General features: G+C 44.8%; 1 long non-coding RNA gene across 1 annotated transcript; it reads left to right on the top strand.

Moving 5' to 3' along the window:
• The first annotated feature begins 383 nt into the window (after positions 1-383).
• Positions 384-14329, top strand: LOC140689697 (uncharacterized). Its single transcript, XR_012064744.1, has 4 exons — positions 384-3248; positions 6707-6843; positions 12628-12808; positions 13413-14329. It is a non-coding gene; the product is annotated as an uncharacterized lncRNA (long non-coding RNA).
• Positions 14330-14770: the final 441 nt, after the last annotated feature.

Genomic DNA, 14770 nt, shown 5'->3' with positions numbered 1-14770 from the left:
GTGGCACCAGCCGGGAGCTGCACTGCTGTCCCTCTGCCACCAGTTCCCCTTCGTTTTGTGTCCTTTCACACTGTGTTCAGCTGCCTCGCCATCTTCCTTTTGGTATTTAATGCTTTTTCTAGCTGGAATCCTGAGATCCGTCAGAGCTCTGTGCCTACTTACTAGGTGGTGTCCTTGACTTCCTTTAGAGATGCAAAGAAAAGGGCAAAGGAGGGGTGTGTGAAGCCTTTGACCTGAAGCCCTGCTGGGGGAGCGGATCCAGCTAAGCCGAACAGCCTTCCTGTTCTCGGAAAGTCATCTGCGCTCCATCCCAACACCCACGTGGTCACTCTGTAGACAACAAATGCAGGCCCCTGTCCTTGAGCGGATCAAGTAAGCGGTTTTACTGGATAAAGGCGGCTTTCCAAGCCAGCCAGGAAATCGTAAATCATGCAGTTATTGATCCAGAAATCACTCAATTACTATTATTTTTTCAATGAGTAATTACCCAGTGCCCACGTGGGGGCAAGCCAGGCATTATTCTGGGTCCTTAAAACCAGCAGGTGAACAAAACAAATGAATCCTTGGCTGTCCCAGGGAGCTGGGAGGTCCTAGGGGGAGAGGAGACACATCGAGCAGTGAGCCAATCAGTATGAAGTTGATAGGTGGCTGTGGAAACGTGAATCTGGCCAGGAAGCCAAAAACTGGTGGGTGTGGGCAACGGTCACAGAAGTCTTCTGGGATAAGGTGGCTTTTGGGCAGAGGTCTGAAGTAGGGAGGGTCCACGCCATGGCCATGGGGCTCTCTGGGGAAGAATGTTCCAAAACATAACGTGCAGCAAATGCAGAGGTGCAGCTGGCGGTTTGGTTACCCGAAGTGGATCTGTTTTTACACGACCTCCTCTAGAGGGCAAAATTATTGTCAGTGATCAGGTAACCACTAGGAATCATTTTCTTGATTCATTTTTTTGTTTGTTTTAAAACAATTTAAAGGGTATACATTTCAATTTTAAAGCTCAGATTCGATTTCAGTGAAATACTGCATAAAGAACTCATTGCATATATTGGTCCTTAAAAAAAACACTACACCTTGCGGATTCACACTGTGTTCGCTCTGCATTTTGGACACAAACCCAAGTATCTTGACAGAGTGACAGAATGAAGTCACTAAAGCTCTGACTTTGCTTTTTCTTTTCTTTTTTTTTTTTTGCCTCTCTAATCGCGTATTTTGAGTCTACTGCTTAAAACTCAAACTGAGGGGTATGCGGTGTTACAAGGGTTGGAGACACGAATTGCACTGAAGCAAGCTCAAATGACGCTAAACATTTATGAACCAATTTCTCCAAACATGTAGATAGCCCATGTTTACAAAGACCTAATATTCCCTTGTATTTGCGTGTGCACATGTGTGTGCGCATGTGTGTGTGCGCGCCGCCTTCTCTGCTCCCCAGCCTTCAATGTGCTTAGTCCCAGCATTTGCCATTTTTCCCCTGGATCACTTTCCTCCTTCTCAATACGGAGCATAGAGATTTTCCTCGATCACTTCTATAGCTGAAATTAGGTTACATCAGGTAGCTCCCAGCTCACTTCCTAGCCTGTGGCAGGTCCTTTGACACTGGTGTAGGATGCCCTCTTGGACCTTGTTTTTATCACTCTGATTAGGTGAATGAAAAACTGGTCTTCATTGTAGGTAGCTATCTGGGTGTTCTGTGTTTCTGACTCTCCCATGGAATTTTGCTGCTGGGGAATCTATTCCCATGGCATGTGCTCCAGCCCCTCACCCGCCCTGGGCTCTTGTGCCCTGGGAATTTCAATGCTCAGAGTAGCAAGACGAACAGAGGTGATTAGGAGTTCGAGTACCACCGTCCATGTCAAGGGCATCAACCATCCAGTGGAGGGACTGATGCTGGTACCCCTGAAGGATGGGCATCAACCATCCAGGGTTCAATCTGGATGGATCTCATGTTTCTGACTGGGTAGACTTCAGGGCTGAGCGACGAAGTCTGTCTTTCCTTTCTTTAAAAGGGGGTAAGGCAGCCTTATTTCCTATGGTTGAAAATGCAGCAGCTTTGCTGGTTTTCACTCAACTAACCTTATAAGTTAGCAGCAGTTTCTGAATGCACACTCAGTTGACCAAAAAACTGCTTCTTGGCCAATGTGTGCATGTGTCCTTGTGTCCATCTTTGCTCGTTTGGGAATTGAGTAGGTGAACAGGAGGGCATGCCTTTGCTGTTTTAAACAGAAAGTCTGGGGTACCCAACCAAATCATTTTCTTGAACCATAATTTACGTTAGTGCTTCTGCTCAAGAGAAGCTAGAAGTCAGTAAGGGTAAGAGGGACTTTATTGTCTCTTTAGAGCTCTGTGGTTGACAGAGAAGATGGCGCCCAGGAGTGTTATTCTCCAGCTTGCCCACAGGGGGAGATATGACCCCAAGCCAGTGAGCCAATCGCTGTTATGGGGTGGCCTTTCCCAGGAGTATGACTGATACTGGTATCCCTAAGGGGTGACAGTCTACACCTTACCAACTGCTGTGATTCTGTAATAGCCAGTTGTTGCTGCCTTTTAAATGAAGGGCTTGTATTGCAAGGGGCCTGTTTGCTTCAAAGGTGAACGCTGTCTAATTTGGGATGCGCCAACTGGGCCGACAGAGCTAGCCTCCTCTCCTCTAGGTGGATTCTTGAGTTCCCGGGTGTGTGTACACTGAGAAAATAGCCCCAGAGCCTCTTGGCTCCCTGAACCACGGGGTCTGAAGAGAACCCAGGCTATTTTAAAAGATGCTTTTGCTCTAGAAAGATGTGTTTATGCGTGTGTGTTCTAAAAAGGAGACTTTGCTGGCCCACAGAAGCAGTTCTGTTGCAGGGTCCCAGAGCTGCCCCATGAAGGGAGGCCTCAGTGCAGAGCTTCCTCCCACCCCGCGGGCCACCCCGGCCTCTCTGTCAGTCTTAGGGAAGGCAGCCTTGTCCAGTGTCCTTTGTTTTTCACTCCCAGCCTCTCTTCCACTGGGTGAGAGGAAAAACACCCACTTGGGTTTTGCATTATTTACTTTTTGAGATCCTAATTCTGCTCCAGCTGGTGTTGTTTATGGAAGGGAGGGGGCCTCGGATAAGCACAGCTGGGGAGGAGATTTCCTTGCTCTGCTGGTGTCTTATTCTGCTCACTTTCTCCTGACACCGAGGACCCTTTACCCACGACCGGAGGAGGGAAAGGAAATTTCAGGACCAGATGTGTCTTCACACTTTCCAGCCAAGTCTTCAGATTTGAGTGGAAAGGTGAGCAATAAGATGAGGACCTTCCAACCCCAAAAAGGTCCTGAAGGAGCCTCTAAAACTCATGCCTCTCCTGTATTTTTTATTTTTTTAATTAAAGTATTGTTGATTTACAATGTTATGTTAGTTTCTGGCATAGAGCATAGTGATTCAGTTACACACATATATTCTTTTCATATATATTCTCTTTCATTGTAGGTTATTACAAGCTACTGAACGTAGTTCTCTGTGTTAAACAGTAGGACCTTGGTGTTTATCTATACTAGTTGGTATCTGCTACTCCCAAACTCTTAATTTACCCTTCCCTACCCCTTTCCCCACTGGTAACCATAAGTTTATATGTCTGTGAGTCCATTTCTGTTTTGTAAATAGGCTCATTTTTGTCACTCTTTCTTTTTTTAGAGTCCACATATAACTGATGTCATACGATATTTGTCTTTCTCTGTCTGACTTACTTCACTTAGTATGATAATTTCTAGCCATTATTTTATTGCCTTTTTTTTTTTAGATTCCACATATGAGTGATATCATATGGTATTTCTCTTTCTCTTTCTGGCTTAGTTCACTTAAAATGACAATCTCTAGGTCCATCCATGTTGCTGCAAATGGCATTATTGTATTCTTTTTTATGGCTGAGTAGTATTCCACTGTATAAATATACCACAACTTCTTTATCCAGTCATCTGTCAATGGACACTTAGGTTGCTTCCACATCTTGGCTGCTGTAAATAGAACAGCCTCTCCTTTAGATGCCCACCTGTCCTTCTCTTTGCGTTCCATGCCAGTGCTTATCACACCTCATCACCCAACTAAAGAAGCAAAAGGAAAATTAAAATATTTGTGACCTTTGATTGGGAAGGGACCCGAGAAGTCATTCCACCCAATATCCTGGTTGCTTGAAAAGATAAATGTTTAAAGAAAAAAAAATAGTATCAATGTGTTGGTGGGTTTATAGCAAATGTCACGGTTGAGGATGCAACAAAGCACAAAGGGTAGAAGAGGCAAAAAACACCGTTGTTATGGTTCTTATATAATAAACGATGTGTTATAATATTACGTAAAGGTACTCAATGAAAAGTTAAAGATTGATATTGTAAACTCTGCAATGAAAGTAAGTCAAGTAGATGAAGAAACAAAGCTGAAAATGGAGATTCAATAGAATAAAAAATGCAAAAGAAGGCAGGAGAGAGTTTAATAGGAAACAAAATATAGATGGAATAAACAGAAAACAAATAGTGACACAACACTGTAAAATGACTATAACTCAATAAAGAATGTTAAAAAAAAAGAAAAAAAAAGAAAACAAATAGCAAGATGATAGATTTAAGCCCACCTCTATTAATAACTGCATGAGATGTAAATGATGTAAACACTGCAATCAAAAGATGAAGATAGTCATTGATGAATAAAAGCAATGCCTAGAAATACACCAAGAGAAAATATAGCAATACAACATTTGAAAGTTAAAGGATGGAAAATATATCCTATGCGAACACTAATCAAACTGATTGGACTTGCTATGTTAATAAAAAATTAAATTCAGAACAAAAGTATTATCAGGAATGAAAAGAGCCATTTCATACTGATTAAGTGGTCTTCTCATCAGGATGCTATAACAGTCCCAAATGTGTACGTTTCTACAAAAAGAGCTTCAAAATACATTAAGTGAAAACTGTTAGAACTGAAAGGAGAAATGGACAAATCTACAATTATTGTTGGAGATTTCAATACTCGGTAACTGAATGAACAAGTGGACAGGAAATCAATAAGGATATAAAAAGAAGACTTGAACAACCTTAGCAACCAGTGTGCCCTGACATTTATAAATCACGAACCAGAGATGAACATTGGTTTTAAGCGTAAAAGGAACATTTACCAAGATTTACCATAATACCGAAGAAAATGAGTCTCACTACATGTAAGGTATTGAAACCATACAAAGTATATTCTCTGCCTACAAAACATGAAATTACAAATAACAAACAGATGTCTGAAAAAAACTTCCAAATATTTGGAAAGTAAACAACACCCTTCTAAACAGGGGTCAAGGAGCATATCACAGTAACATTTGAATTTTTTTGAGCGTAAAGAAAAAGCATACCAAAGTTTGGGGTATGCAGGTAAAATAATGTTTGGAGAAAAATATGTAGCATTGCATGCTTATTTACTGTTATGAGCTGAGTTATCAGTCCTCTCCACCACCTTACCAATGCATACGTGGAGTCCTAACCCCCGTGCCTCAGAATGGGACTGTGTTTGGGGAGAGTATCTTTATATAGGTAATTAAGTTAACATGAGAATATTAGAGTGGGCCTTAATCCAATATGATTTGTATCTTTATGAGAGTAAAAGGAGGTTAGGATACGGACCATGCAGAGACACGGGGAGAAGAAGAGGTCTCTTTCCTTGCAGAAGCCACTGGGGTGGGAGAAATGGTTGAAGGAGATCAAAAGGTTAAAAAAAAAAAAAGCTGGAATGGGATTCAGGCGTCATTGTCTGGATATTGAATCCTAAGTCATGGGAGGGTGCCCTCACATCAGTAATCTCTCCGATATTGTTAACAGTCGTCTTTCCCTGGTTTGGTACCCTCGAGGATAAAACATTCACAACAACAGCAAAAAACAAAAGTTCTTTTCTTCAATCTTAGCTTTATTGCTGGAAATCTTTCCCAGTCATTCCTCCCTTCCTAAATAGAATACGGCACAATTTAAATTTTCCTTGATAATATAAAGGTCAGTGGGATGGATCAGTCAGCTCTTGTGCTGAAATACAGTGACTCTGGAGTTTTTGCCTTCCCGCGGTTGTCTCCAGGTTGCTGTGTATTTTGAGTCTGCCACCGTGTGGGTTTCTCCCTCTTCCCGGGCTATTTTAAGCTGGTGGTAAATATATAACAGCTTTCCTGTCTCTTTACAGTTTATTGCATTTTGTGTGTTTTGATTGGGAAACAAGGTACCTCGTTAGGATTACGTAGAAACCAAGAGTAAATTGTGAAGGAGGGCCTGCTTAATGTCAAGGAGATAGATTTGCTCTCTGATCTTTCCCAGACAACATTTTCTAGGCTTATTCTGAACAAAATACATTAACAGCTAATGTGCAATTTTGCACAGAAGTTAAGGGTCCTCTGCCTGATGTCAACTCCCCTGAACTGGGGCAAATTACTTACCTTTCTCTTTGCTTCAGTCTCCTCACTTCTACGATGGCAATGACAGTAACGCTCAACCACTTTGGAGGATTGTTATAAAAATCAGATGAGCTAGGGTATATACTAAGCACTTAGAACATGTGGGGATCGAAAATTCTATGAATTAATCATTTGTCATTTAAAAACAATGGTGATTACCGGCATAGGGTAATCTGTGAAGACTTCCTTGATCTGTAATATTGCTGAATTGTAGAAGAAAATTTAATCCTCTTATGCATGAGGATTCTGCTTCTAGGGGAGTATGTGCTTGGGGTTGCAGTTTGCCGCCGTGAGGACATTCCTGCATCACATGGACCGCAGAAGCTCGAACTCCCTCCAGTAGCCTGTGGAAAGTGGAGGCTGGGAACTGTGCTGGGTTTAACATTGCACAGGAACGACATTGCAGCATCAGCTTAGGTGAGAATCCGGCCCCGGGGGATTGTGCACATAATTGTTCACTTCTTTGAATCATAATTTTCTTACTTATTCCACCTGTTGGTGGCCTATTAGAGGAGTAAGCTGCGGATAGGCTATTAGGGGAGACAGATACTTTACAAAGGTATAGACTCTGATTATAAGAATAAAAAGGAAATGTGATCGAGGAGGAGGCGCCAAGAGGAGAGTCTGACTCTATCTGGGCCACTTGGAGGAGGCGGCAGTAAAGCTGTGTTTTGAAATCTCAGTAGAAGTTGAGCAGGAGTGAAACTGAGAACTGTTTGGGAGGGCAGACCGGGCAGCACCTGCTGACTGCTGGCCGCGGGACTGAGGGAGGGAGATGGCCAGGCAACTCCCGGGTTTCCAGTTCGAGATTTTGAGTCAACGGGGAGAGAAAAACTACTCCCGAGGCAATGAGTGGATTCTACGCAGTGATGTCTGGGAAGGACCAGACACACAGTAGGACCTCAATAAATGCTGAGTCCCCTCCTTCTCCCTGGAGGTGTGAGTAAGCTGTCCATTCATTCTTGTTGGGAAAGAAGATGAAGACCTGTGAATTTGTGAAATGGCCAAGTTTTCTGTTGAAATTTGGTCCCGTTGCCTTTGAGCTGCCTTTGACGGAAGAAGCGGGGTCCTGCTGGGGGAGTTGGTGGCAGTGATTGAGCTCTGTGAAGCCATCTTCCATAAGGGACCACACTGGCTGTCTCAGCATAAGGAGATGGGGGACGGGGAATGATGAGACGCCAACATTACATCTAATGATGCAACTTTTTTTGAGTTTTGTGTAAAGGATCCAAACAGGGGCTTTGCTTTTCTTCAGCATGAGCCTCTCTGTCCCTCAGGGTTCCTTTGCCTGTGATCGTCAGCACTTTGGAGCACCTTAGCTACACCCGAGACTACACGCAGGGCCCAGCTCCTCTGATACCACTGGTCTCCCTGCCCGCTCTCATCACCGTTCCTGATGGCAGAAAAACTGCTCTGTTTGCTCAGCCTCCTTCATCATTGAGATTCCCAGTTCTGGGGGCCTCCTTTAACTCTATCCAGATCTCCATCACTGAAGGAGATATTAGAGCTACCCCTCACCCCTCCTCCTGGGCATTCCAACCCAGGAATCCCAGGGACCAAGGAGAGAGAATTGCCCGCAGATGCCTCTGGCTCCTGCTCCCAGCCTGCTCAGAGCGCACAGAGCTGTCTGTCCAACCGGGAGAGAGTTTCTAACTCCAACAGGAGGGCTGGTTCACACTGGCAGGTGCCACGGGGTGTGGGGTGAGAATTGCTCCTTTGGCACTGACACCGCCTCTAAGAAAGGGGTGTGGGGGTCCAGGTAGGAGAAGGAAACTCAATCACAGTGCGGGAGGAGGGGGGAGGCTTTTAGTCAAAGTGCCAGTCACCTGGGGCAGCTGATACCATCGCCTGCCCGGTCTGGTTACATCTCCCTGCCTCCCTGAGAAGCCGGCAGTGGATACCAGAGAAGGCAGTCCCGAAAGAGCGGGAAGGGAGCGGCTGGGAGTGGGTGGGAGAGGTAAAGTAGCAGCATGACTCTAGCAAAAACATTTTTGTAGTTTCGTCTCCAGTCATTCCCTTCATGGAGATAAAGATCACTTTCTTCTTGGGAAATCGGTAGCGTCTGAGAAATTAACAATCTCTTTTAAAAAACATGGGGTTCTGTTCTTTGAGGACAGATCATACCAATATTTGTGGCATGTGCCTGTCTCACCTGCCCTGGTCGTTGCTCTGTTTGTCTTGCAGCTGCTAAAATACTTCTCTTTCCTTGGATCCGCAGTAGGTTACTCAGGGCATCTTGTAACCAAGCGCTGGCCACAGACAGCATGGCCAGCCCTGCTTCAAACCTTTCTCCCCTGGGCGGCAAAGGAGATGGGGCCGTAGGATTCAGGATGAATCAATTTAATTCTCTGTTCATTAATGTAGAACTAAAGCCAAATGCCACTTACTGGCCACAGTGTCATCTTTGCCAAAAATTAGATGCTTTTATTTTTTAATGTTTTCTCCAGGCCTAGTGCCAATTAAATGGTATGCACGCATATCTCACTGACCCTCATAATAAGCCTACCCGCTAGGCATCATTTTCCGTCCCCTCCTCCCATTTTACAGATAAGGCAACTGAGGTTTTGAGATGGTAAGTCACAGGCATAAAGGGTGTGGGGTAACTTAATCTTTCTGACTCCCAAGCCTCTTGACACAGCATAAAAATCACCATCTAGTTAATATTCAGTATCAGTCACCATTGGTGACAAGTCACCACTGCCTTTTCTTCATTCCCTCATCTTCCTGAAGAAGCTCTTCCGGCCACTGGTGCTGGGGACGAAAATGCGGAAGAGGAAGGCTCGGTGCTTGATGAATGGGGACTTCAGGCAGAGTCGAACCCAGCGCCATCGAAGAGGGAAAGCCCGGGGTTGTAGGGATATGATGAAGGAACGCTGAATGAGCAGGAAGGTGGCTCCAGGTGGCCTCAGGGAACCTTCCGGAGAGAAGGCACAGCATGTACAAAGGCCTGCTGAAGGGGCTGGAGGTCTGCAAGGTGCGAGGTCCTGGAGTGGGCTGTGTGGGGCCGCGTCAGGAAGGGTCCCGCTTGCCAGGGCTCTTTTCTCCAGGGGGGAAACGGATGCCTGCTCCAAGACCTGCCCAGGGGATGCATGCTCCGTGGAGGAACCAGAGCCTGGATAACCCCCAGGCTGACGCTAGCCCGCAGGTCTGAGGAAGCATAGATATTTCTGGAGAGTTCTGGATGCAATCTCTCTCACCACACCTGAATGGAGTTTCATTTTCCTTACAGGGAGCATTTTTCTATTTTTTTTTTTTTGATCAGCATTTAAAAAAATGCCTCCTACATATTTAGAAAATCCAGTTTGGGCACAGAAAAGACGTGGCGATTCGATCTCGAGAACCTGCCTGGGAATCTGTCCACGTGGTTTTTGCCAGACGAACTGTCATAATTCTGCCTGGGGACCATTTTTTTTGGAGCCTTGGACATTCTCTTCTTCCTGAGTCTCCTCAAGTTTGGGAGGAACCAAGGCCCTGCTTAGAACTGAAGATTATAAAACATCACGTGCCATTTTAGCAGTTGTTTTGAGTAATTTTTTTCATTGTGCCTCCGCCTGCCTCCCTAACCCTCACAGCCATGGGGGCTGAGGGTCAGTCTAACCCGTGGCTTCTCCACCACGACACTACTGATGTGTGGGGCCAGATAATTCTCCCTGTGGGCCGCTGTCTTGCATGTTGTGGGATGCTTAACAGCTCCAGATAGACGAGTGGCTCCAGTTGTGCCAATCCAAAATTTCTCCAGGCAGAGTCCCCAGGGACAATGTCACCCAGGCTGGGCACCATTAGTCTTGCCAGTATTTTAATTCTAACTTCTTTATGTCTTCTTTTTTAAAAAAAAAAACATTAAATTTTATTTATTTATTTGAAGTATAGGCAATTAATAATGTTATGTTAATTTCTGGTATACAGCATAGTGATTCCTTTATATATATTCCTTATCATATTCTTTTCCATTATAGGCCATTACGAGGTATTGAATATAGTTCCCTGCGCTGTACAGTAGGACCTTGCTGTTTATCTCTTTTATAGGTAGTTGTTGGTATCTGCAAATCCCAAATTCGCAATTTTTCCCTCCTTTCCCCACTGGTAACCATAAGTCTGTTTTCTATGTCTGTTAGTGTGTCTCTGTTTTGTAAATAAGTTCATTTGTGTGTGTGTGTGTGTGTGTGTGTGTGTTTTAGATTCCACATATTAGTGATATCATACAGTATTTTTCCTTCTAGCTAACTTTTTATTATGATGATCTCCAGGTCCATCCATGTTGCTGCAAATGGCGTTATTTTGTTCTTTTTTATGGCTGAGTAGTATTCCATTGTATATATATACCACAACTTCTTTATCCAGTCATCTGTCCATAGACATTAAGGTTGCTTCCATGTCCTGACTATTGTAGATAGTGCTCTTATAAGCATTCTAATTCTAAACATTGAGGTTTAAAATTAGAGTTTTGTCTAGATAAATGCCCAGGAGTGGGATTGCTGGATCATAGGGTAAGTCTATTTTAAAAGTTTTTAAAGGAATTTCCATACTGTTTTCCATAATGGTTGCACCAAATTACCTTCCCACCAGCAATGCTGAAGGGTTCCCTTATCTGCACATCCTCTCCACTAGCTTCTTTACTTCTGAGCTGCATGGTCTTTGGAAGTCTGAAACTCCAAGAGCCCCATTTCACTCACTTGATGACTGGTGATCATTGCTTCTAGCTTTCAGGCTTGCTGAGAGATAATGCCTGTTAAGTGTTTAACACTACACTCAGTTCTCAGAAAATTGGAGTCTACCTTCCCCATTACCAACCCAGTATCCATGATGTAGGAATCCTTCCCACCATTCACATGGCTCTGGATTTCCTCCGAGGCTTATCCACCCTGAAATCATCAGATTCAACTTCATTAAGGGGCAAAGGGATGGACTCCCTCCTTGCCTGGCAAACAATTTACTGTCTGTATCTGCTCTTTGTGCATCCCCAGCTGAACATCCCTTTTGAGGCAAGCAGCTGATAAGCTGCCCCCTGGCCCCAGCAACAGAGCAGACTCTGGTCCAAGGTGATGTCAGCGTTCCAAGTTGCTGCCCTCCTCATTCTTCCTTGTCTACTTCCCACAGATATTGTCCTAGAAGTTAGTTTTTTCTTTTCCTCTTTTGGGAACCTTTCTCTGTCCTTTCCCTCCCTCTCCGGCTGGCACAGTGCACAAACAGTTAAGGGCATTCAGCTTGGCTGCCTCTCCAGTCCCTGTAGACGACCCTGGAGGGACTGAATGAAACTGATAGCACTCACATTACATTGCTCAAATCCCCAAAGAAAGAGTAGCTGGGCGGATAGAAGGAATGACCCCGGAGAAAACAGCTGTCAAGGGCAGCGATTGGTTTATCTTTCAGGGAAAGGGAGATGGAATGAATTCCAAATTAAGAGGAACGAGAGGCGGGACAGTCTATCGGCTTGGCAAGGCTGCTACAGCACAGGCCAGCCTCACCGCTCTCACTGGTGTCTTGCTTACGCTGCGTCCTGGACAGTCTGTCTGGCCAGCCACGTCTGAGGAAGGGTGTTCATGTTTCTTGCAGAAGCAGAGTATTTAAAGGCATGGGAGCCTGCGCCATGGGAGGGCTGACACTGCCAGCTTAGGCCATGTGTGCGATGGGGGGGCCACACACTGGGGGTGCATCATACAGTCCGGGCCCAGGCCTGGGAATCAATTTCACGGGGCTCAGCCCCAGAAGACCACGCGTGACTCCTCTGCCTCCTTTACTACTGTTCTTTTTCCCTCTGCCCTACGTGTGCTTATATTTTCTCTGAACAGTCCTCGGCAGGTGATTTGTAAGGGAGGTTGTGAATTTGAGTAGAGGGAGGTTGGACCTTGGAAGGAAACTGAACTTAGTTTGAAACTTGGCTCATTTACCTTTTAAAAATGTGACCTTTGGCGAGTTATTTCATCTCTTGGAGACTCAGTTTCTTAATGTTTAAAATGGAGGCAAAATAACACATTTACCTGTGAGAGTTTTTATAAAGATGGGATGTCACGCATGTTGAGTCTAGCCTAGTATGGGGCTCATAGCGTCGGCCTAGCGATGGAAGCTGGTGCTATTATTTGTAAGTGAGAGTTAAGGCTCAAGGCATCAAAGAGATTTGGATGCTGTCACTGAGCCAGGGAGTGGCAGAGCCGGGACACGAGCCCATGTGTGTTGAGTCCAAAATTGCACTCTTTTCCTCAGATTTTCTGCCAAACTTAAGGACACCAAGGCAACAAGTAAATTGGAGTATTGTGATGAGGACAATGAATCACATCTTGGAATGAGGCTCCTGCATTCCCCACCCGTGACATGTATGTACCAGCACTGGTGACTCTACTGCAGATCATAAGCACCTGGCAGGTAGCACCTCATATGGAGGATGGTGAGTGTTTCCTCCATCACGCTTCAGGAAGCACACTTGGGCGGGAACCGCAGTGGTGAGGGTGGTGCGATCCCTTATCAAAGTGAATAGATTGACCGACAAAATGGTGCATTTGGTAGATGGTAAAAGAAGGAACTATGTCTTCTGAAAGCCACATCATTAATCTGATTAAATTCTTGATGCACTTTGGGTCATGAAAGTTTAAAGGAATGTGGGTTTCAAAGTGGGTTGAAAACCATTGTTTTGTCTCCAGCCACTTTTCAGTTGCCGTAAGGCATTTGGATCTGAGGAGGCACTGGGGTTTTGGGGGGTAACCGAATGATGACTGGCTGAGACTTCTCTCTGCTGGTCAGTCAGTCCCTGGCGTTTCTTCCTATCTGCAGACCTTTCATGTTCTAAGAAGAGCCTCGGTTCAACATTTCCCGTCCGTGTTCTTTGCTTCCACAGCAGTGGCTATTTCCTTTGGCTAAGTGGCACCATCGTGTTACTTTCTTTGCATGTTAAATAGGGACAATGCAGAGGGCTTTTATCATTGATGGAAGGAAACAACTCCTGTAAGATTTGGGTTCTCAGTCATTGTCCACATGTTGCCCTTCTGTCCTAGGTCCCTGATCACAGTGGAACAGGACATTGGGTCTTATCATGGACGAGGAGCTGAGCATCAGAACAACGTTGGGAAATGGAGCAGTTTTACCTGGCAGCTCTGGGTGTGCGTGTGTGTGTGTGTGTGTATGTGTGTGTGTGTATGTGTGTGCACATGGAAAGAATTCTCTGTGACATAGATTTGTTCTCGCTAGACTTAATAACTGGAGGGTGATGTCAGACACTTGCTTGTACCTTCTTCATAACCGGTGGAGTCCATCCTGATATGAGGGTCCCAGGACCAACCTGGGAAGAAATGAAGTGAGGCGTCAAGGACTTTCGTGGGCAGGAGGGATAGGACTCATAGGATGCTGCACGTGGATGGCGTCTTGAGCTCATCCTGTCTTTGGTTCTTAAAGTCTATCAGAATCACCTGGAGAAAGTGTTCAAGAACCAAGTGCCAAGACCCTAGCCCCTGAAGTGCTGGATCCCCGTATACAGAATACCATCTGGCTTGAGAACTGGATGATCTTTTCAGGAGATTCTGCTTCAGATTCTTAAATTAAGTACCACTGGACTAGTCCTACCCTTTCCTTTTACGTAAAAGGGAGCTGAGGGCTAAAATCCTATCCTTCTGAGTTCAGAGACTGATTTGAGCTAGGGACAAAATAAACATCCCCAATTTGAAGATTTTTAAAATAGTAGAATACAGTCCTATCAAGGCAAATGGAAATAGTCACAAGCTTTGGCCCCAGTTCGCCATTTTCTAGCAGAGTTGGTGAGAAGACTGACTACTGTCACAGGTCTGGTCAGTGATAGCGACAGGACTAGAACCTGGATTCCCTGACTCCCGAAGCAGGTTTTCTTTCCAGCACGCTCCTCTGTCTTCTGTTTTGCTTAGAGTTAAGTCTAGTCAACGAATTAAACGGATTAACTCCAGTGGTGTCAATACTGTCTCCATCATGAGCAGGTCATTTGGTTGTATCTCCCCAGATAATGTGACTTTGTTTAGAAGCTCAGATTTTTTTTTAAAAAAAATTTCTCTTGTTGGGAAGCATCAAAATTTAATAGCCACTGGGCTCAGATCGCCAGTTTGCTGGGCCACAGAAGGCATAGCTCTCCTAAGCAGCTGGTGAGATTCTGACCCTGCTCAGCGTGTTGGATGTCTTTCTTGGTAATGCCTCAGTAGGAGCTGTGGCCCATCCCCCTGGTAACACCATCGCGATTCTGATTGGTTCACACTGTGTACTCTATTCGTGTGTGATTTCTGAGTAGAAGGAGTATTTGCTGATTCCTCGAAAATGACATTCTCTGTTTTAGCGAGGTTCACACACTTTCACCTTTTTAATGTCTTTAATTAAAAACTGAAAAGGTCCTTTG

Source organism: Vicugna pacos, chromosome 27, assembly GCF_048564905.1.
Source record: "Vicugna pacos chromosome 27, VicPac4, whole genome shotgun sequence".
NCBI lineage: Eukaryota > Metazoa > Chordata > Mammalia > Artiodactyla > Camelidae > Vicugna > Vicugna pacos.
The sequence above is the reverse complement of the archived record's forward strand: the minus strand, read 5'-3'. Positions and strand labels throughout refer to the sequence as shown.